This window comes from Notolabrus celidotus, chromosome 12 (genome assembly GCF_009762535.1).
Source record: "Notolabrus celidotus isolate fNotCel1 chromosome 12, fNotCel1.pri, whole genome shotgun sequence".
In the NCBI taxonomy this organism is placed as follows: domain Eukaryota; kingdom Metazoa; phylum Chordata; class Actinopteri; order Labriformes; family Labridae; genus Notolabrus; species Notolabrus celidotus.
Window position 1 is genome coordinate 367,000 of NC_048283.1, and position 23,105 is coordinate 390,104.

The 23,105-nt window shown below is 42.8% G+C and overlaps 1 protein-coding gene across 1 annotated transcript in view; it reads left to right on the forward strand.

The window, feature by feature from the left end:
• Positions 1-211: 211 nt before the first annotated feature.
• The window catches only part of plekhf2 (pleckstrin homology domain containing, family F (with FYVE domain) member 2), a 34,067-nt gene continuing 11,173 nt past the window's right edge, over positions 212-23,105 (forward strand). The window contains exon 1 of the mRNA XM_034697006.1: positions 212-418. The gene's annotated coding sequence lies outside the window, so the exon portion shown is untranslated. The remainder of the gene's footprint in view (positions 419-23,105) is intronic.

Genomic DNA, 23,105 nt, shown 5'->3' on the forward strand with positions numbered 1-23,105 from the left:
GTATTGATAAGCATAATTGGACATAACATACATTCAAATCTTGTTTACCTTTAATCTTTAAGCTATGTTATCCTTTTTCTGTCTATTCCTTTGGGACAAAGTTGAGTGCACACATTATTTTAAATTAATTTATATTATAATAAAGTAATGAACTAAATAAAGAGAGGTCTGTTTTGAGATGAGCAACATGTTCCCTCCTGTAACTGTGATTCCCCACCCTCCCCTCGGTCCCTGAACGCCCCGCGGCGCCCTGCTGCCATGTTGTTGTTTTATTTGATGCGTTTGAGTTTTCTGTGTGTCTCTGCCTGCGGACTCTGCGCTCTCTGAGGGGGGACTCTGGACTTCACTGACACTTTGTGGACTAACTCGGACCCTGAAGTCCCTGTGGAGGTTCTGGGAGCTGGAGAGGAGCCGTCGGGTGGGTCCAATCTCTGATTTAAAAGTTGCTCCTGTTGCTGCTCTCAGGCTGGAGCTACTTTTTCCCATTCATGCTAACAGGCGATAGCTGGGTCCCTGAAAGCTCTAAAAGCTCTCTGTTCACTTTGATAAAGTTATAAACTCAAACATCAGACAGGTGTGTGTGTGTAGAGACAACACAGGGATCAGGTTTTAGAGTTAGCTTCGTGTGAAGGAGTCTGAAGGGAGAGGGGTTTTAATGGAAGCTAACTTCGGAGCTAGCATGCTAAGTTTTCTTTGGCAGACAAACTGAAGGAAAAACTTTGAAAGTATCAGAGAGGACTTTGGACAGACCTGTGGAAACAACAAGAGGTCTAACCTCACCTTTCAAGCTGTCATTTACACCCTTAATCCTGAGGAAGGAAGGCAGTGTGGTTCATTTATTTAAGGAAGGTTTATTTATCAATCAATCAATCAATCAATCAATCAATCAATCAATCAGGGGTCAATAATTGGAATGTAAGGATACACTCAACCCACTACTTTCAAGAAAACTGGATTTAACTCAAAATTTGAATAACTATTATTTTATTTAAATCCTCAGATATGGACAGCTGCATTATATATTTGTTCTCTTATATTTCTTTGTAAATTAAGTCATCCTTTTTCATTTTTAAGGTGTGTTGGAACTCAAATTAAACCACTGCACACTTAAATCACTGTACTAAAACACCTTGTTGGAAAATTTCAGAACAATTATAGAGAAATGTAAAGTGAGCGATTCCCAAATGAAAGTATGAAATATTAAAACAAATCAAGTAAATCTCTTTTAAATTTAGGGATGTACATTTCAAGTGTTTTCTGTGATCGATCTATGGAAATGTTAACGATCAATTATGGTTTAATCATTAAAAACACGCTCAGACTACAACATGTTTCAGACTCAGTGTCCGGTTTTCTGTCTACTCGTTCTTCCTGAGAGAAAAAGCGCTCGTGGAGACCTGTCACTCTGTTAGCAACACCTTCAGTCAGCTGATTCTGAAACATGCTTTAAACTTAAAACACCTCAGCCCGCAAGAGACTTCATGATGTTGAACAAGCGGAGTGTAATGCAGGTAACGCCTCCTACTGTTTAAAAATAACAACCAGATACAAAGTATGTTGAATTGATTTTAATCCACCCTTATTTGCTTCGATTTTTCACTGTCTTACGATATATCCTTACATTCAATCAATCAATCAATCAATCAATCTTTATTTGTATAGCGCCAAATCACAACAAACGTTATCTCAAGGCAAGGCAAGGCAGCTTTATTTGTATAGCGCATTTCATACACGAGGGCAACTCAATGTGCTTTACATTAACACATTAAAAGCATTGGAGACATTCAGACAAGCATAAAAGAACAAAATTAAAATGACAAATATGATAAAACAGAAAAGAAAAGGAAAATTAGAAATATATTAAAAATTACATTAAAATGTTAGTTTAAAGTGAGTTAAAATAATCTAAGATAGGGAGGCAGAGGTAAATAAGAAAGTCTTAGTCTTTGATTTAAAAGAGGTGAGAGTTGGAGCAGACCTGCAGCTTTCAGGGAGCTTGTTCCAGATATGTGGTGCATAATGACTAAACGCTGCTTCACCATGTTTCGTTCTGACTCTAGGGACTGAAAGCAGACCAGTACCTGATGACCTCAGAGGTCGAGGTGGTTCATAAAGTAGTAGCAGATCAGCAATGTATTTTGGGCCTAAACCATTCAGTGCTTTATAAACCATCAGCAGGATTTTAAAGTGGAGTAATGTGGTCTACTTTTTTGGTCCTTGTTAGGACTCGAGCAGCAGCATTCTGTATGAGCTGCAGCCGTCTGATGGACTTTTTAGGGAGTCCTGTAAAGACCCCGTTACAGTAGTCTAGTCTGCTAAAGATAAATGCATGGACGAGTTTTTCTGCATCCTGCTGAGACATAAGTCTCAAGACGCTTTTACAAACATAGGAGGTCTAGACCACTCTATGTCAAATTATGAACAGAGACCCAACTTCAAGACAGGGTAAGACTCAGTCTGACCCCACCTTAATCCATCATGAGCATTGCACATCGCAGTATTTAGCTAGTTACAGTGGTGAGGAAAAACTTCCTTTTAACAGGCAGAAACCTCAGGCAGAACCAGACTCATGTTAAACAGCCATCATGCCTCGACTGAGTTGGGTCTGGAAAGACAGATAGAGGGGAGTAAGAGAGAGAGGTGATAGTGATGAGACGAGTCGTAGAAGCTGTTGCCGCTGGAGTCCAGCACGTCCGCAGCAGGAGGACGTCAACGGCAGCTTAGAGGAATCTACGAGACAATGGAGCTCAGGGACTCCAGAAAGGTCTATGGTTAGTAACTTTAATGGGACAGGCAGAGTTAAAGTAAGTGATGAAGGGGTTGGGGGGAAGAAGGTGAGCTAGGATCCCAGTGTGTCAGTGTGCCAGTTCCCCCGGCAGTCTAGGCCTATAGCAGCATGACAAAAGCTGGTCCAAGCCTGATCCAGCTCTAACTATAAGCTTTATCAATACATGTTTATTTGTATGAATTATCCCAAGACACTTCCCTCTTTTGTTATATTATTTACAGAGACCTAACGTTATTCCACCTAGAGTAAATTTGGCAACATTTAGAAACAATTAAAGCTCCCTGACATCAGGCAGAAACCTTGAACAGGACCAGACTCATGGTTTACGTCAATCTGCCAGGTAAGTGTTGAGGTAACGGGTCAATCCCAATACTTCACTTATCAGTCACAATCACAGTAACATGGGAGGCCTGAGAAGTTAGGTATATCAACTGGAATTGAGCAGCTCCAAGAAATACATAAAACTGAAGCTGCTACACCGCCCCAACATTTTTTTATGAATCGATTATCTGAATATTCTAAAATCACGACTCATCCCTTTAAGTGGCGCGCAGTAATATAACCTGAATGAGTACAGATTGAGAGAGATGAAGGGGTCAGGTTGGCGGTCTAAGCCTATAGCAGCATAACTAAGACAGGACAGGAAGACTTGAAGTAAGGGATCCAGAGGAACCTACAAGACAAGGGAGCTCAGGGACTCCAGAAAGGTCTATGGTTAGTAACTTTAATGTGTCAGTTCCCCCGGCAGTCTAAGCCTATAGCAGCATAACTAAGAGCTGGTCCAAGCCTGATCCAGCTCTAACTATAAGCTTTATCAAAAAGGAAAGTTTGAAGCCTACTCTTAAAAGTAGAGAGGGTGTCTGCCTCCCTTTTAAGTGGTGAGTAACATAACCTGAATGAGTACAAATTGAGAGAGATGAAGTGTCTGGTTGTCGGTCTAAGCCTATAGCAGCATAACTAGGACAGGAAGAGTTAAAGTGAGAGACAGGCAGAGAGAGGAGAGAGAGGGAAAGACAGGATCCCAGTGTGTCAGTCTAAGCCTATAGCAGCATAACTAAGGCCCTGGTCCAAACCTGATCCAGCTCTAACTATAAGCTTTATCAAAAAGGAAAGTTTGAAGCCTACTCTTAAAAGTAGAGAGGGTGTCTGCCTCCCTTTAAGTGGCGAGTAACATAACCTGAATGAGTACAGATTGAGAGAGATGAAGTGTCTGGTTGTCGGTCTAAGCCTATAGCAGCATAACTAGGACAGGAAGAGTTAAAGTGAGAGACAGGCAGAGAGAGGAGAGAGAGGGAAAGACAGGATCCCAGTGTGTCAGTCTAAGCCTATAGCAGCATAACTAAGACCTGGTCCAAGCCTGATCCAGCTCTAACTATAAGCTTTATGAAAAAGGAAAGTTTGAAGCCTACTCTTAAAAGTAGAGAGGGTGTCTGCCTCCCTTTTAAGTGGTGAGTAACATGACCTGAATGAGTACAGATTGAGAGAGATGAAGTGTCTGGTTGTCGGTCTAAGCCTATAGCAGCATAACTAGGACAGGAAGAGTTAAAGTGAGAGACAGGCAGAGAGAGGAGAGAGAGGGAAAGACAGGATCCCAGTATGTCAGTCTAAGCCTATAGCAGCATAACTAAGAGCTGGTCCAAGCCTGATCCAGCTCTAACTATAAGCTTTATCAAAAAGGAAAGTTTGAAGCCTACTCTTAAAAGTAGAGAGAGTGTCTGCCTCCCGAATCCAAAGGAGAGGGGCCTGATAACTGAAGGTTCTGCCTCCCATACTGTGTTTAGAGACTTTAGGTACAGGGATCAGGCCTTCTAGAGGGGAATTAGGGAGGTAGGTCATGTGCGGCAGGATTTTGGACCAGCTGAAGAGTCTTTAGAGTCTTACTTGGGCGGTCTGATTTCAGGAAATTGTAATAATCCATCCCAGAAGTATCAAATGCATGGACTAGTTTTTCTGCATTGTATTCATCAAGGGTTCCCCGGCTTGACTCAACTCAGCTACAAGTTTGATTTACAACGAATGCCTCCCCTAAGTAGTTCTGAGTCTTGTCTTTACCCCGCCCACCTGAAAGTCCCCGTACAGGTAACCCATGATTTCCCAGTGCTGGTTTAGTGGAAGTGAATGTGTCACTCTGTCTCTGGTGAAACTTTTTCTCCCACAAATGAGGAAGTCTGCCTCGCCTTCACTTGGCTTGAGTCAGGTTTTCAGAGAGGTTATATGGGGTTAGATATTCTCTCCTGTGAATGGACGGTGTCTGTGCCTCCAGTTAAAGTGAAGCCGGGTTCACTCACATGTTTTCCTGTCTGGTGGTGTTAAGCTCATCATCGCTTCCTCGTCACTCCTCGCAGATTTCACACCTGCTTTTAGACTTCTTCCAAAAGACAGGTCGTCCTCTTGTCCTCTAAGGTTAAAACAGACTTCTGCCAGGGAATGAAAGAGGTCAGAGGTCGCTGCTTTTGTCAGAGGTATACTAAGAAGCATCAGGTGATCTTTGAAACCTGTCCAATCATGGAAACTCTTTTATATTGCAGATTAATCATTAAACATGCTGTAGGTAGGTCAGGGCTTTCGAAACAAACTGGGAGTCTAATTGTTGTTGGTTCTTCTTCTGAATACTGAAAAGTGCCAGGTTCAACAGGAATTGGTCCAAAATGACGACTTCAGGAATCAGAAAACTTTCAATTAGAGTTTGAAATATCATAAAACAGTCAAAAACATATAATCTTCCAACTTCAAGAAGCAAAAACATGAATTGCCAGTTTCCTGAGTCACCGTGTTTGGATTTTGTTCCTTTTTACTGTCCAGTACCATTGTCCCCCCAATACCTGGCTGACCTCCTCAACCAACCATCCCGGAACCTACAGTCTTCGGACCTGGGTCTCCTCTCCATCCCCCCGGACTAAGCTGCAGACTCTTGGAGACAGAGCCTTCAGTGTGGCAGCCCCTACTCTATGGAACTCTCTCCCTCCTGACGTCCACAGCGCCCAACCCTGGACAGTTTTAAAAAAGCAGTCAAAACGCACCTTTTCCTCAAGGCCTTTCCCCATCTACCCCCCAGACCCCCTACCTGACCCTGTGAAGGGACCTTGGGTTTCTTGAAAGGCGCTGTAGAAAATCCTAAACCATGATTGGCTCTATACCTTGTCAGAGGTGCCACTTGTACTGAAATCCACTATCTGGAGTTGTGTTTCAAAAGCTAGATGCTTCTTTTGACGTCCTTAAAGAATGAAGTTTAGAAGATGTAAATGTTGACACTGTTTCCTTTCAGAGTTGAAAAATTTGAAATTTTTGATCTGATATATTAGGGGTGAAAGTAGACCCAGGTATCCGGTAAGTCCCCCCCCAAAAAATATATATATTTGGGGCTTTTTTTTGCCTTTTATTGAGAGGTCAGCTGAAGAGAGACGGGAAAAGTGGGGAGTAGAGAGTGGAGGAGGACATGCAGCAAAAGGTTGACCGGCAGGGAGTTGAACCAGCGACCTCTGCGACGAGGACTGTGGCCTCTTTACGGGAGGCTCTTAGACCACTAGGCCACAGGTACCCGAGTCCCAATTTTTAACCTCGCCTGGCCACCCCAGTCCAAAAAGGTCCGGTTCTACCACTGCTCATTACATATTGTGATCTTTGCATTCAGCAGTGTTCAGTTTGGGTGCAGCTGTGTTGCTCTTTTTGTTCCTGCTGTTTTCAGCATCATGTGAGCCACAGTCTGGGGTAGCACTGATAGTTATGAAGCGTGGTGGACTCATCGCCTTCGACCAGTTCACCAAGACTTGTGCCGACCCCTTCGCTGACGAGTGGTGGTCTTAAAGTGGAAACCAGCACTCCCCCAAGGTCGCTTTCTTTAAATGTATGATTATGACTTCATGAGTGAGGAACACTCCTTGAGAGTGGCACCTCTAGACTGATCTGCCTCGCTTTATACCCATCATGCTTTGCACAAAGAAGCGGCCTCTTGTTTTTCTAAAGGACAACAATACAAAGTATTGTAATCGTGGTGATATAAGACAGGGAAGAGGCAACATTTGGGGCGATCTTTGGGCATACGTACTCGATTACGGCTGGAAATGATCAATAAATGATCAAACTGATCACTTGAGAATCAACTTAATCTATCAGCTTATTGATTTAGCACTTAATGGCACCACATTTCAGATGGGAAGCTTGGTCTGAGTGCTTTTTCACATCTTCCATTGGTGGTAAATCTCAGATGATGGCAGGGTTGATTGATCCCCAGACCTTCTAGGTACAAATGTGGTTCCTGAAGTGCCGTGTGCATCACAGCTGGTCAAAAATACAAGGGACTTAAAATTATCCGCTCCCATGACGGCAAGCTGTCACTTCCCATCTCCAGTCTCAGACCGGGACGTCAGGTAGAGTCATGGAGCTGTTAATCAGGTGTTTAAGCTCCTGGAAGGACAGATAGTTTCCTCCTGTCTCTCTCCTCTTTGTGTCTCAGCGTCGTAAAACGAGTTTGGCCAGAGCTGAGGAGGGCGAGGCTGAGAGATATTAGCTAGGGCTAGGTAATCCCCCCCCTCCCACATCCCCCCTTAAACTCACCTGCTCTCACTCTGCAAGCACAGGAAGACTGGTGTGTAAACCAACACCCGGCCTGCATGTAATCCAGCAGGTCTCTGTTTATAAATGGATGCAGATTAGCATAAGAAGAGCAGGTCGCTTCCTCTGTGACACAACGACAGGTTCACATGTAAACTAAAGGATTAGGAAGATAAGGAGCGATTCTTTTAATGCACTCGAGCCGCTGAGCGACAGGAATACAGATTGTGAAATCTTACAGAAACTTTGCCTTATTACTCAATTATTATCCAGTCCCATCTCCCAGACAGGACTCAGTCTGATCTCATCTTAATCCACCATGAACAGAGACCTTTGCAGCATTTAGCAAGTTACAGTGGCAAGGACAAACTTCCTTTAACAGGCAGAAACCTCCAGCAGGACCAGACTCATGTTAGACACACATCTGCTGAGACCGTGTTGGAGAGAGGGATAGAGGGAGATGAAGAGAGAGAGAGAGAGAGATGAAGAGAGATGAAGAGAGAGAGAGAGAGAGAGAGAGATGAAGAGAGAGAGAGAGAGATGAAGAGAGATGAAGAGAGAGAGAGAGAGAGATGAAGAGAGAGAGATGAAGAGAGAGAGAGAGAGATGAAGAGAGAGAGATTAAGAGAGAGAGATGAGAGAGAGAGAGATGAAGAGAGATGAAGAGAGATGAAGAGAGAGAGATGAAGAGAGAGAGATGGAGAGAGATGAAGAGAGAGAGATGAAGAGAGAGAGAGATGAAGAGAGAGAGATGAAGAGAGAGAGAGAGAGAGAGAGAGAGAGAGAGAGAGAGAGATGAAGAGATGAAGAGAGAGAGAGAGAGAGAGAGAGATGAAGAGAGAGAGAGAGAGAGAGAGATGAAGAGATGAAGAGAGAGAGAGAGAGAGAGAGAGAGAGAGAGAGATGAAGAGAGAGAGATGAAGAGAGAGAGATGAAGAGAGAGAGAGAGAGATGAAGAGAGAGAGAGAGAGATGAAGAGAGAGAGAGAGAGAGAGAGAGAAGAAAAAGGAAAAGGAGACATAAAGGATGAAGAGATATAGAACGAACAAAGAGAGAAAGAAAGAAAGAATGAAAGAAAAAAAGAAGGAATGAAATATTGAAGGAAGGAAGGACCGAAAGGAAGGAAGAAAGAAAGAAAGAAAGAAAGAAAGAAAGGATGAATAACAGACCCCAAAAAAAGGAATCTACAGCAGAGATCCAGAGGAACCTACGAGACAAGGGAGCTCAGGGACTCCAGAAAGGTCTATGGTTAGTAACTTTAATGAGACAGGAAGAGTTAAAGTGAGAGACAGGCAGAGAGAGGAGAGAGAGGGAAAGACAGGATCCCAGTGTGTCAGTCTAAGCCTATAGCAGCGTAACTAAGACTTGGTCCAAGCCTGATCCAGCTCTAACTATAAGCTTTATCTAAAAGGAAAGTTTGAAGCCTACTCTTAAAAGTAGAGAGGGTGTCTGCCTCCCGGACCCTGACTGGTAGATGATTCCAAAGGAGAGGGGCCTGATAGCTGAAGGCTCTACCTCCCATACTACTTTTAGAGACTTTAGGTACAATGAGCCAGAGTAGAGAAGCTAACATTGGAGAGATTTAATACTAATAGTGTAGTCTCTCTTGTGCCTGCACAGAAGTTTAATGCACTCAGAGACAGAGACGTGTGAGCTGGTGTTTCGTTGCAACGTGTTAGTGAGTTTCAGCCGATGTGTCTGTGGTCATCATCTATTAATATCAGAGAGAGTCCTGCAGAGTCCTCTTTGTTTAGTCACTGGAGGACAAAGCTGATGAGTAAAGTTCAATGTCATAATGTGAAGGGACTCTTTCCTTTTTCATCAACCACAGACACACACGGCTGAAAGTCGACTATTAACAGGATCACTGGTTTTGAGAAGCGCTGCTTCGTCCCCCTCGAGCTTAGAGGGTAAAAATATCACAGAGAGCACAGACTACACCTAATACACAGCAGTATTACAACACCTGCAGACCCTCTGGGAGACTGTAGTTTGTACAGTCAGGGTCTACTTCCAACATCTACACTTCTCATTTCCATATCTGGGCACATTTAGCCGAACCATTACTCAACTCACTCACGTCTCACTTCTCATTTTCTGATGTGGCCTCAGCAGATGTTGCACTTCTGTCAGCGCAGTGCTCTCCCTGCTGCGGCTTCTGCTTTCTGCATTCAGCTCAGAATCATAAGAGTTACCGGCAGACAGAGTGTGTTTTGGTGCAAGGAGAATTATGCAAAGTCACATTGTTGTGTTGCTCTAATTAATCAGCAGTGTACTGTGGTTTAATCACAAATGGTTTATTCAACCTCATTGAAAACGTATGTTTTACAAGGTGTCTCATTGAATGCACCGCCCACAACTCGATCTGATTGGCTAGACGAGATATGACTGTGTGACATAACTGTACTGTACTATAACTGGTCAACTTCCTGTATTTGATGGGGATGGTAAAAGTTTCAGCTATGGTTAAATATTTGCTAAAGGCACTGAGACAAAATCTAATGTAGGAGTTTATAGTATTTAAAATTCGAATTTTTCTATTTGTTTAATAATAATACTTTTTTTTTTCTGGCAATTTATTCTTTAATTTTTTATTATTTATATTTTCTTTTCTTTTTTATTATTATTTTTTATTTGTCCTGGTTATTCTTTTTATTTATTATTATTATTATTATTATTATTATTATTATTATTATTATTATTATTATTATTATTATTATTTAATTAATTATTTAATTTATTCTTAATTTTTCTGGCTATTCTTTTTTATTTAAATTTAAATGTTATTTTTTATTTTTTTATTTGTATTTGCTCCGGCAATTCTTTTTTATTTATTTGTATTTATTTTTGTTTCTTTTTAATTATTTTAATGTTTAATTTTTGCTTTTTTTAAATATCATTTTTAAGATTTGTTCTATCTGTACTTTATTTATTATTTTAAATTTTAAATTTAAATTTGTATTTGCAAGACTAAAGAAAAACAAAGAGAAACACTAACATAGAAAGAAAACTACACTGATGACAATTTGAACAGAAAGTTTTATTTTTACTTTAAATTCTAAATATTGAAAAAAAAAAAATTGAACTACAAATTTTATTTGACACTTACTTTCTCTGATCTGCATCATGAAGAAGCTTTTTTGGCATTTTTTCCACCAGTTAAAAATCAGTTTATTACAGAGCTGCAGTATAAACCAGATTTCAGCCGAGGTGAGACGTGCTAGTTACAGTGAAACTGAGACTCAGCAGAGACAGACAGAGACTCTGACAGAGCACTGGTATTGGATTTGATGGTGTTTATATTACAGACATTAATATTCAGGTCGTATCTTCCACAGTTGTGTATGAAGCTTAGAACAGGCTTCCTCTCCTCCAGTTGTTTTCTGTTGTGTTTGTATTGATCCGGAGGGGGCGAGTGTTTGGAAACAGCATTTGTTTTTGTACTGCGTGTAGAAACACCCTGAAGTGAGCATGAAGAGGAGGGAATGGTCTTTGTAAGGCCTGATCTCGTGTCCAGCTCTCTGCTACCTGTCGAGTTTATTTGCATTGGACGAGCTCAAAGGTCGTTCTGCTGCACACACCAGTTCAGCAGAACGAGGGAAACAGATGGAGGCCTGTTCAGAGCACATTCCTCCAACGCTCCTCCATCCTGTCAGTCCCATTTTTAACACCCGCCAACAGCAGTCCACGCTCGGCTACAAGCTGTGCCACTTCAGGCTGACAGAGGGTTTTAAAGTAATGAGGAGGAGAGGTCTGCTCTCTGCTCAGAGGTTACACACTGCTGCAGCTTTTACTGCCCACTGAGCCAGAGAGCCTCCATTCAGACGCCAGGAGGCTGCGTGACGTTCGGTTCAATGTTTTCAAGGCTGAGAACTGATATCAATTGATTTTCAGACTCTGCAGGTTTCAGAGTATAACTCAGTAAACCTGCAGAGTCTGAGGAGAGTTTAAACCTCTGAACACTTAGTCTGTTTCATGTGAAAGGAAAGCTTTAGGTTAAATACTCCAGCAGGACCAGACTCATGTTAGACACACATCTGCTGAGACCGTGTTGGAGAGAGGGATAGAGGGAGATGAAGAGAGAGAGAGAGATGATAGTGGGGAGACGGATAGTAGTAGTTGTAGCAGCTGGAGTCTGGACCACGTCCACAGCAGCAGAGATCCAGAGGAACCTACGAGACAAGGGAGCTCAGGGACTCCAGAAAGGTCTAAGAAAAGAGAGAAGAGAGGGAGACCAGAAGAAAGAAAAAGAGGAGAAGAAATGGTGAAGGAATGAGAGAAGGTATGGAGACATAAAGGATGAAGAAAGAAAGAGGGAAAGAAAGAAGGAATAAAAGGAAAAAGGAAAGAAAGGAATGACAAAAAGAAAGAAAGAAAGAAGGAAGTAATAAAGGGAAAAAGGAAAGAAAGGAAGAAGGAACAAACAAAAGGAGAAAGGAAAGAAAAAAGACGGAATGGAAGAAAGAAAGAAAGAGAGAAAGAGGGAAAGAAAGAAGGAACAAAAGGAAAAGAAAAGAAAGAAGAAATGGAGGAAAGAAAAAAAGAAAGAAAGAAGGAACTAATAAAAGGAAAAAAAAAAGGAATGAAAAAAGACAGAAGGAAGGAAAGAAAGAAAGAAAGAAAGAAAGAAAGAAAGGATGAATAACAGACCCCAATAAAGGAATCTACAGCAGAGATCCAGAGGAACCTACGAGACAAGGGAGCTCAGGGACTCCAGAAAGGTCTATGGTTAGTAACTTTAATGGGACAGGAAGAGTTAAAGTGAGAGACAGGCAGAGAGAGGAGAGAGAGGGAAAGACAGGATCTAGTCTAAGCCTATAGCAGCATAACTAAGACCCTGATCCAAGCCTGATCCAGCTCTAACTATAAGCTTTATCAAAAAGGAAAGTTTGAAGCCTACTCTTAAAAGTAGAGAGGGTGTCTGCCTCCCGATTCCAAAGGAGAGGTGCCTGATAACTGAAGGCTCTACCTCCCATACTACTTTTAGAGACTTCAGGTCTTTCCATTAAGAGCTTTGTAGATCATTTCTTGAAGTCGGACTAACAAACCCGGGAGTGGAGCAGCATAAATAAGTGGAAGGAAGTCGGGTAGTAAAGAAAAACATCAACAGAAGAAGAAGGAACAGGAACAAGTTGAAGCTGTCGTATCATTCGTTCTGTAGCTCACAGGTAACACCGCTCTGTAGTCCTGCTGACAGATTTCACTCAGTCGTCCTTCTCGTGGAATCCTCTGCGCGTTTGAACTTGACGTGCATCAGTCAGCTCCATTTCCCGGCCTCCTCCTCCTCCTTCTCCTCCTCTTCCTAATCTGTTTGAACCTGCATAAGTGGATGATTAAACACTCCCTGCTGCAAACTCTGAAGACAGATCTTGGACTGACTGAGCAGGCGTCAGCTCTCCCAGGCTGAACCCAAATCTCTGCAAAGCTAAACGCTGACACTACGGAGAGATAACTGAAGTGTTTGGCTTCTTTCCTCTCAACACCCACGCCCGCAGTGCATCAGAGGAACGTCTCTACAATGATAAAATTGTACAAAGAGTATTTATTTGGGCAACACAGCTCTTGACCTGAATATCTGCAGCTGATGTGTCCAGATTTAAACCCATTCACCATTTTTTAGCGCCGGGTTTTGCAGCCTTTTTCGTCCTCTTGATCATTCGGTGTAACAACCCAAGCCAAGCATTTCACTCCAGTCCTTCCTCGCCGCTTTAATCTTGAATAAATCAGGAGTTTTTAGTTTGGCTGATTCAAACAAAGCAGTCAAAAGATGATGGCATTGTCAACAACCAATAGGAGCGTTTTTCAGCCCCGAAAAGGAAGCAGCCAGCAGCAAGACAAAACCCTGGATTCTGATCTTCCTGTTGCGGTGGATTGAACATGAACCTGTCCTCATTCAGCTCTCCTCCTTCTCTGAGCTCTGCGGATCACACCCCTTTAAATTAAACAAATGTCCCAACTTTGAACCCTGCTTAACTCCCCTTACGGTCTGTGGTGTCAAGAAGGAGAAGCTAAATGTGTCTGAACTCTTCTCTGTGGATTGATTGGCGTGACGTGTGATCAGTTTGTCTCTGGCGTTAGCACAGCTTTAGAGATACACTCATAAGGTGTTTTTTGACCGCAGGAACTTTACCCCAGAACTAGGGACTTTACCCCAGAACTAGGGACTTTACCCCTGAACTATGTGCGTTTTGACCGGAGCAACCAAGGTCTAAATTTAGTTCAGGGGTAGATAATCTCCCCCCATGAAAAGCCCCTGCTTGGAGGGTAGTACTTTTCAAAGATTCCTGGGACTTTCGGTTGAACGTAACAGTGTCCCCAGAGTTCCTGGGAATGCAAACTAGTTTAGTTTTTATTAAGATTTTTAAAAAAATATACATTTTTTGTCTCCATACGTCACTGGCCTGATTTGAACAATCTACCCAGGACTTCAGCCCTCGGTTGAAACGCAGACAACAATGGGGGCACAGGAACCTTTTAGCTCAGGGGAAAGTAGTTCTGGGGGGTAAAAGACCACATAACTCTTGGACTGAATGCACCTTTACCTCTTTTGGACCAACGTGAACCGGGTTGTATTTCCAGGCTGGTGCTCGCGCTGGTTCGTAGCTGGTTGAACTCTCGAACCGACACGGCGCCCGCTTGTTTTTCCGCCGGCTCGCACCGCTTTTCCCAGCAGCTCTAGCGTGAACTTTCCCTCACAACAACAACAAAGATGGAGGACAACGGCAGCTCGTCTCCTCGGCCGACCGCTGCTTTGCCTTGGAATCCATTAGTCTCTTTGATTTGTTCGCTGCAGGACGATGGAGGAAACACGTTAGGTTTGTGTTTCTGATCACAGCAACCTCGCCCCTGATGTAAGAGGTTTGCGGTTCTAGACCAGCGAAGAGTTGGAGCCGCTCTGGAACTGGTTTTCCCGGCCGGGAGCCGGTTCACTCGCAGTCGAAACATGAAAAACCGGTTCTCAATTGAGCGCCGGCTCTGAACCGGCCCTGAAACTGCCTTGATTAAAAAGAGGTGCAAGAAATGACTTTAAAAATAAACAAACATATCATAGTTGGTTCTCTAACACGTTTATACTTTGTGTATCTCACAGGTTGACTTTTATTCTGAAAGTTTCTCTTTCAAAGTCAAATATGTGCCGTGTCAGCGTGTGACCTATAAAGAGAAGCTGTGTGTGTGTGTGTGTGTGTGTGTGTGTGTATGTGGGGGATTCATCACGGTGCTGATGAGTGTTTCAGGACAGCTGAAGTCATGAGGGAGCGACTGCTGGTAAATGACTGTACAGGTCATTTGTTCTATTTATAAGCTCTGGGTTCAAATCTAACCTTCAGAAGCTTCGTGTGGTCGAATCATTCCTCATCTGTCTTTTTTAAATACTCATTAAATATGTCCTCAGATCAATATTACAGCCTCAGTGGATCAGTTAAGGTAATCTAATTGTGATTATTCCCCCGTTTAAAGCCCATGTGGCTCACTAAAGCCTGACATCTCTTAATAAGAGAGCGCACAGACGATGTGAGAGGAGCTGCTGTCTCAGAGCAGCCCAGCGCTCCTTTTTCAGGAGGTTTAGTCTGTTATTACTCTGATTACAGCCTCTTCTGGAGCTCACTGTGGGGTTTAATCAGTTTCACGGCCTCTTTGCTTTAAAGAGCCGAGTGTTTGTGTGACTGGAAACGGTTCTGATGATCTGGGGAAACAGTTTTTAACTGTTCCTTCCTGCAGAGTTCAGTCTGAGGGAGCATGGAAACAGGCCGAGGGAAATATCATCATCCTTCATCCTCAGTTCATGTATCTGGGAAGGTTTCTGTTGTCAGATAGCAAACTAGAGTTGGTGTACTGCCATGACGCTCTAAAGCTTTACTACCTGGATGTAAAGGAGCACAGGTGATGTCATCTGGTAGTGCGGCGTGGTTTGTCAGTATGTTGATGATGGGCATTTCAAGCCAAAATACTATTTGATAATCACCGGCATTTATTCAGCGGTTATTTGTATTCGAGCTCTCTGACAGCAGGTTTGAAATATCAAGTTCAGACTACAGTAAAAGTAAACACTCCATGACACACCTGTCCCCTTAACGGTCCGGTTGTGTGGCAGTCTCGTTAACCAGCACCGGGACGAGGTGCTGATAGTAGTCGGCTCTGTCAGCGTCTGTCTCCACCTTTATGTCTGTGTTTCCGTGATGCAGCAGCGTGGCGTGTGTGTTTATATTTTACTTCCATGCTCAGTCTCTGAATCTCACACCACTACAGATTTCCAGCAACTGTTTTCTTCTTCTCCTGTTACTTAATGCGGTTAGCAAACAGCTTTAAGACACCCTGTGGCCCCTGTGTGGCGGGAATACAGTATTGCAACCAGGCACCGGGGAACACAATGAATAATTGTGCTTTCAAAATGAGAAAATATTCACATTAACTCTTTGATTTTTATTTAATGAATGAATATCTGAGCATTCGATTATCATGTCCTATCACTAGTAAATGGAGGTAAAGTTGTATGTAGGCTGTGTCTGGTTAAACTGATATATAACCACTCCACCAGAGACATGAGGAACCAGCACAGGCAGGAGGATGTTAGCTGCGAACATCCCTATTACTCTTAGTGCCACAAAACTCGAACCTCACCAAAAATCTTGTGACACAGACAAGTGGTTGTGATTTGATAAGAGTTTCATGGTAGTAGTCAAAGGTCTCTGTATTTTAGTCAATATGATAATCCTCAGACTTTTAATACTTTGGTGCCCAGAGGTCAAAATGTAACTTTGCTGAGAGATACTGCAGTCCTGCTGAAAAAATGTCCTCCTTGCTGACGTGATATCTCAGGAACCCAGGGATGAAATGTTCTCAAGTTTGGCACAAACGGCCACTTGAAACCAAAGATGAGCTGATGGTTATCGAAGGTCAAAGGTCATCCAAGTATATGAGTTACGCCTGAAGGGGAATACATTTACATCTTGATTTTTTCATCCGTCCAAGATGAACAAGGCAATGATTGCTCAGTGGACAGTGCCCTTTCTGGTTTTGGTGCAACTCTCCCTAAACTGGATCTTGGCTAGTTGGCAGAAGGTCTTCACCTGTGAATATCACATGATGCCACAAGGGCTAGAGGAGAGTTCAGCTCCTCCTCCAGGTGTGTTACTTAAGTGTCTCCAGATCCTCTTAACTGAGCCTCTCCTTCAGGTTACAGTGATCAGATGAAAAGCAGTCATGTGACATTTTGTTTGATGAAGGATTGAAGCTGTGCGTCATTTTCTGATCCAGGGTGGAAACTTAACCAGCAGACGGGAAAATCAAACACTGCAGGAAGAAGAGTAAATCATTGTTTTTCAAAGCAGTGTCAGTGAGAGAGCTGTTATCTGTACCACAGGGACCAAAGTGCACCGACACACTAACTGCATACAGTAATCTACTCCCATTGTATGATAAGATTCACAAAGTTGACCCTACGCAACATCAATCAATCAGATCCAGTCCCCTCTTCCAGACAGGACTCAGTCTGATCTCATCTTAATCCACCATGAGCAGAGCACTTTGCAGCATTTAGCAAGTTACAGTGGCAAGGACAAACTTCCTTTAACAGGCAGAAACCTCCAGCAGGACCAGACTCATGTTAGACACACATCTGCTGAGACCGTGTTGGAGAGAGGGATAGAGGGAGATGAAGAGAGAGAGAGAGAGATGATAGTGGGGAGACGGATAGTAGTAGTTGTAGCAGCTGGAGTCTGGCACGTCCACAGCAGCAGAGATCCAGAGGAACCTACGAGACAAGGGAGCTCAGGGACTCCAGAAAGGTCTATGGTTAGTAACTTTAATGGGACAGGAAGAGTTAAAGTGAGAGACAGGCAGAGAGAGGAGAGAGAGGGAAAGACAGGATCCCAGTGTGTCAGTCTAGGCCTATAGCAGCATAACTAAGACCTGGTCCAAGCCTGATCCAGCTCTAACTATAAGCTTTATCAAAAAGGAAAGTTTGAAGCCTACTCTTAAAAGTAGAGAGGGTGCCTGCCTCCCGGACCCTGACTGGTAGATGATTCCAAAGGAGAGGGGCCTGATAAATGAAGGTTCTACCTCCCATACTACTTTTTAGAGACTGTTGGAAAGAGGGATAGCGGAGATGATGGAATCATTTCAATGCAGAAGTAAACACATGCTTTTATTTTGAAGGATGCAAATGGAAACGGCTAAAAGAACAATCATAAATGTTGGATGTATCAGCGCCCCCTAAGGGACACGGTGTGGCGACTCTACTCGCCATGCCCATGAGAGAGGTTGCCAACTTCGTTTATTCATCATGAACGACTATCAAAGAAAGATGGAAGAATAAAAAAGATGGTGTCGTCTTTGTTTTGGAGACTCTGGCGATGCATCTTTACCTGCAAAGTCTGCACGCCTCTATTCAGCTACAAGCTTAAAAGACGTCCAATAAGAGAAGCCTGAGGCAGGTGGCGCCCTCTGCTGTTTAATTAGGGTATCACTGTTCATTTTTCATCTCACTGATTTGAGTTGTCGGGAACTTTGACCCCAAATAACCCAGATTCAGTGCGTGTGGTTTCTGATGTCCATAATCTGCTCTCAGAAGTACTCCTCCAGGAGACTGAACAGGTAGGAGAACATTGGTTCAGTTTTCATGCCGTCACCTTTAACAGCAGATTAACCTCCAATCCTTTTATCTGTGCTCACACTCAGACCGTAGCGGTGTAATCCTGTGTGCGCACAGACGGGCTGTTGTTGACACGTCGCAGTAGGGCAGGATATTCAGGTTAAACTGATAAGAGCTTCTCAAAGGTGTCTCTCTGTTATCAGGACTGGAGCTGTTGTAGTTCAGTCCGGGTGTGAAAATCTGCGTCATTAATCCCCTCACTGTGCAGTAACGCTCCTTTTATTCCTCTGGTGAAAGCAGCATCTCTGGAGGGGACCGAGCACCTGCAGGTTAATCAGCTTTATTTCTTATTTTGAAGATTTAATACAAATTTCCAGTGTCGGCATCTTTCTGAGCTTTTAATGCAGCAACTGAGTGAGTTGGAGAACAGTTCTGCACATGTGTTTCTGCTTATAGTTCAGATAAAGAAAGGAAGATGTCACAGTTTGACCCTGAGCCCACACGAAGCCACAGCAGCTCGGCTCTGCAGCGTTGGTTTGTTACAGGATGCAGCGATATGTCAACAAAAATCAACGTTGAAATCAGCTGCAGATGAATTGAATTGTGGATGATTAGTTGAGAGTGAGACAGCTTGTGTTCTTCCTATCTCTGCATGAGTTGGGCATGCAAAACATAAGCAAAGTATACTGACATGGCGGCAGCTGGTGCAACACCGCTGCTTTGTATAATTTCTGAAGTCCTGGAGACAATTTTAAAAACTGAGCGTGCCGTCAGAGGAGCAACAACACAAGAGCTGAAGGATAGTCCTTAAAATCAGGGATGCAAGATATGTATCATACATTTTGAGATAGCTGCTCTTGATGTCCGAAACCAACAAGATAAACAATATATATATTTCTATATATTGATGATTTAAAAAGGAGGTTTTTGTCTGGCTTTGTAAGGACTGAAAATGCATTGTTATTGGATTATCTGATTGTTTGGGTTTATAAGCTTCCTCTTCTTGTCTGTCAAAGCACTTTGTAAACCCTTATTTCTAAAGGTCCTGTATCAATAAAGTTAGCTAAAAACATTAATGAAAGCATTATTTAAAAAGAAAAACATTCTTGTACGACAGAAGGTTAAATTGAAACTTGTTTAATAGACTTGAAGAGCTGGATTTCATAATGAAGGCTTAAATGATTCACTAACGTCTTGATAATGTGGATTAATTTGAGTCCCTGGTCCAAATTGGGACTAGAAAAAAGTAACAATAATAATTTGGAGAAAAACATCAGTAAAAGGATCGGTTGTGATCCAAATTTGGCTCCGTGTTCTCTCGTCCGTCAACACCCACCGGCTACGTTTTCAGGACCTCCAGACAGCTGGAGTCATGTGACCGAGGTTTTCCCACAGTAATCCCTGAATCAAGGATTCTCCTCCTCCTCCTCTCCTCATCCATGTTGTCTTTCTGGTCCTCTGAAAACCTCTGACCTGTTGACTCCAGGCCTGGCTCCGCTCATCATGACTTTGGTTTGTTGTTGTAGTTAAGTGAAATACGATCTGGTGATAACACAGAGTGTTTTATTCTGAAAATTAACCGGATGTTTTCATTTTGTTTTGGTGAAACCTGACTTCCTGTCCCGCTCCATCTGCTCTGTTGAGATTGATGCGTCGTGCTCCGGCATCCGGCACAAATAGAAGTCTTGTGTATCTGATCCAGAGGACTCCGACCTGCCGGATCAGAGACACAGCCGGAACGCAACGGAACGGATCCAGTGGAAGTTAACACATTGACTAGAATAGAAACGGATCAGATCCGGTGGAATTTGTTCCTTTTATCTCCAAGGATGTCAGATGACGGAGCTGTGAATGTTGCAGATTTTATTGTAGCACGTTCCCGATACAGCGTTGGAAAGTTATGAAGCCTTTAGCTCCTGTTGTTGTTAGCATTGTTAGCCAACACCAGGCGATAAAAGCTCACAACCTTATAGTTAGCTCGCCGGTACATTTTGGATTGTGCCTTATCATTTGTTGGCCTGTCTGAATCAGGTCCTGATAATGCTCTGATAACTTGTGTCCTCTGGTTTGGGTTTGTTTCCGTGGTTTCTTATGGATCTGGATGAGGCCTGACCTTTGAACCTGCACTCCATCAAGATGTGTCGCCTTGTTTTGGCCTCCCCTGCAGAGTCTTTGTGCTGTTCTGTGTTATAAAGCATCTTTTCTCACTGTTCCAAGGCCTTACAGTCTGCTGTCCCTTCAGTTTAACTTCTTACCTTGTAAACAGCTTCAGCTCAAACAGAGTAACACACCAACAGAAGACGATGGGACAATGACAATGGCTCGTCCTCGACAGCATCTGCCCCCCCGTCACCCCCGCAGGATAAATGGGTGTCCTTGTGTGTGTGTGTTTACAGCTCACAGAAACGCCCTTTCTCTTTTAACTCCCCGTCTCTGTCATCGTCACTCACTCTCTCCCTTCAGCGTCTGACTCATCGCTTCCCTTCCTCCCCGGGCCTCCCAGTGTGGAACCGCTGGAGGTTTAAATGCAGGTCATGTTGAAGAGTTAAAAAAACCCTACATCCTCTGTTTGGTTACAGTCGAGTCGACTTTCACAGATTTTCTGTAAACCCAAAGTTTTGTTTTTAAGTTGTGGATCAAGTGTCTCAAAGGTTTTCCCTTGAGACGAGTTTCTGCTCTCTGTGAGTTTAACATTAAGATCATTAGATGATTCATTTCCACATTTCTGCAGGACTCATGGAGGAACATGAGAATTTTCAAGACCCTTTTATGAGACATCTGAAGGATAAAGGGGGTCTTGTTCATCAGAGGGCACCAAGTACGGATGATGATGAAGGGTGTGACCGTGCCAGCAAAGAACAGTTGTTTTTGTTTTTCAAGCATTTCCTACCCTGCTCTGTACTTAATCAGAACATTGAGTCACGCTACATCTGCTGTAGTCCATAACATGGAAGACAAAGTGAGCTTATCCTGTAACATCTTTTTACAGATTTAACATAAAATGGAGAATCTGTATTTAGGGGCTTTTTATTTTTGTTTTGGGACGTTTTTTGTTTTGGGACGTGTTTTGGGTTGAGTTGTTTTGACCAATCAGGTGTCAACAACAGTCTGTATGGAGAGCAACAGCAGGTGTTCTAGAATTCTGACATCATCAAAGACAGAATTCTAACATCATCAAAGAGAATTCTGACATCATCAAAGACAGAATTCCAGAATTCTGCCTTTGATGATGTCAGAATTCTGCCTTTGATGATGTCAGAGTTCTGTCTTTGATGATGTCAGAGTTCTGTCTTTGATGATGTCAGAGTTCTGTCTTTAATGATGTCAGAGTTCTGTCTTTGATGATGTCAGAGTTCTGTCTTTGATGATGTCAGAATTCTGTCTTTGATGATGTCAGAATTCTGTCTTTGATGATGTCAGAATTCTGTCTTTGATGATGTCAGAATTCTGTCTTTGATGATGTCAGAGTTCTGTCTTTGATGATGTCAGAATTCTGTCTTTGATGATGTCAGAATTCTGTCTTTGATGATGTCAGAGTTCTGAGAACAAATGGAACATTCCGTGAAGAAGGTCAGAGCTAAAAAAACATCAGTGTCCCTAATCCTCTTTCATAGACCTCCATTCAACAAACAAACATTGTAGACGTAGTTTTCTTCTCCTCTTGAGGACAGACCTGACAAAGCTTTTTACTTTCAGCTACAACTAACCTGTAATTACAGATTCTGATTCAGAGACATGTTGAATCTGGATCTCAGGGTCTGGGTTTTAGTCTGAGAAGGGTTCTGGTCTCTGTCTGTAGTCTGAGGAGTATCCACCAATCAGGTGTCAGCAGGAAAAACAGTCTGTATGGAGAGCAACAGCAGGTGTTCTAGAATTCTGACATCATCAAAGACAGAATTCCAGAATTCTGTCTTTGATGATGTCAGAATTCTGTCTTTGATGATGTCAGAATTCTGAGAACAAATGGAACATTCCGTGAAGAAGGTCAGAGCTAAAGAAACATCAGTGTCTCTAATCCTCTTTCATAGACCTCCATTCAACAAACAAACATTGTAGACGTAGTTTTCTTCTCCCCTTGAGGACAGACCTGATTCAAATAAAAAAAAACCTGATTTTTCCAGCAGTTGACAGCACTTTTTTTGAGTTCAGCATTTCCAATATGGCTCCCGCCGACGATGGTTGACGTCACGGATACTAAGCCCATTATTTGTACAGTCTACAGTCTCAATTTATTACGGACAAAGTAAACAATGCAGCATGCAGAAAATGTAGTGTTAGCAGGAAGTCCTTAAGTGTTAAATGTTGGGAACACTGGAAGTTGTCCATTCTTTTAAAACTTTTTAAATTGTATATTTTGCTGTAAGGTGACCTTGAGTGTCAAGAAAGGCACCTATAAATAAAATGCATTATTATTATTGTAAGTACTGAGAGGTCGTCCATAAGTGGACCCCTCTCTCTCCGCTGTGTGGAAGTGAAGAGACGCTGATAAACGACCCATTAGTCCGCCTGCTCCCTCTGTAATGACATTTTGATGTAACTCTGAAAACTGGACCCTCTTATAAGACCTTGTGTTGTAGATGGAATCAGTCTCCTTGGTTACTGACAGGTTAATTACGCCTGACCTCCTTAAAGGGACAGTGTCCGCGTGCAGTAATACCCCTCCTGAGCCGTACACCCTCTGTTGTCTAGAAATCTTAATCCCACCTTCTGTAGAGAACAAAGTGCCCACTGTAGTCCCTTCTTGTGTTTGTGGGGCAGGTTCATTCTGATTCAGGCCTGGCAGTGAATAGCCGGTCCTTGTAAGCTGAGAGAGAGGACAGCACTCCTAATGAATTAATCATTGAGCTTATCTAAAGCCGCTGCTGTTTCTGTAACCAAAGGTAGCACAGCCGGTCGCCTGGACGGCATCGGCATTCAGAATGACCGACTCCTGTTGAGCATTAGAATAACTACCTGTGTACAGAAACAGCTCTGCCCGTCTCTCATTACTACACACTGATTTCTTCTTGTAGCAGCTGAAGTGTTATAAAGAAAGAAACCAAAGAAACCAAACTTTTAATGTCTTCTTTTTCTTACCGAGATATTCCATCATTTGTCCAGGAACTCCAAAACACATCGCTCGTCCTACAGAGGGATTTCGTCCAGTCAGTATTTGAGAAACGGCTGAGATATCTC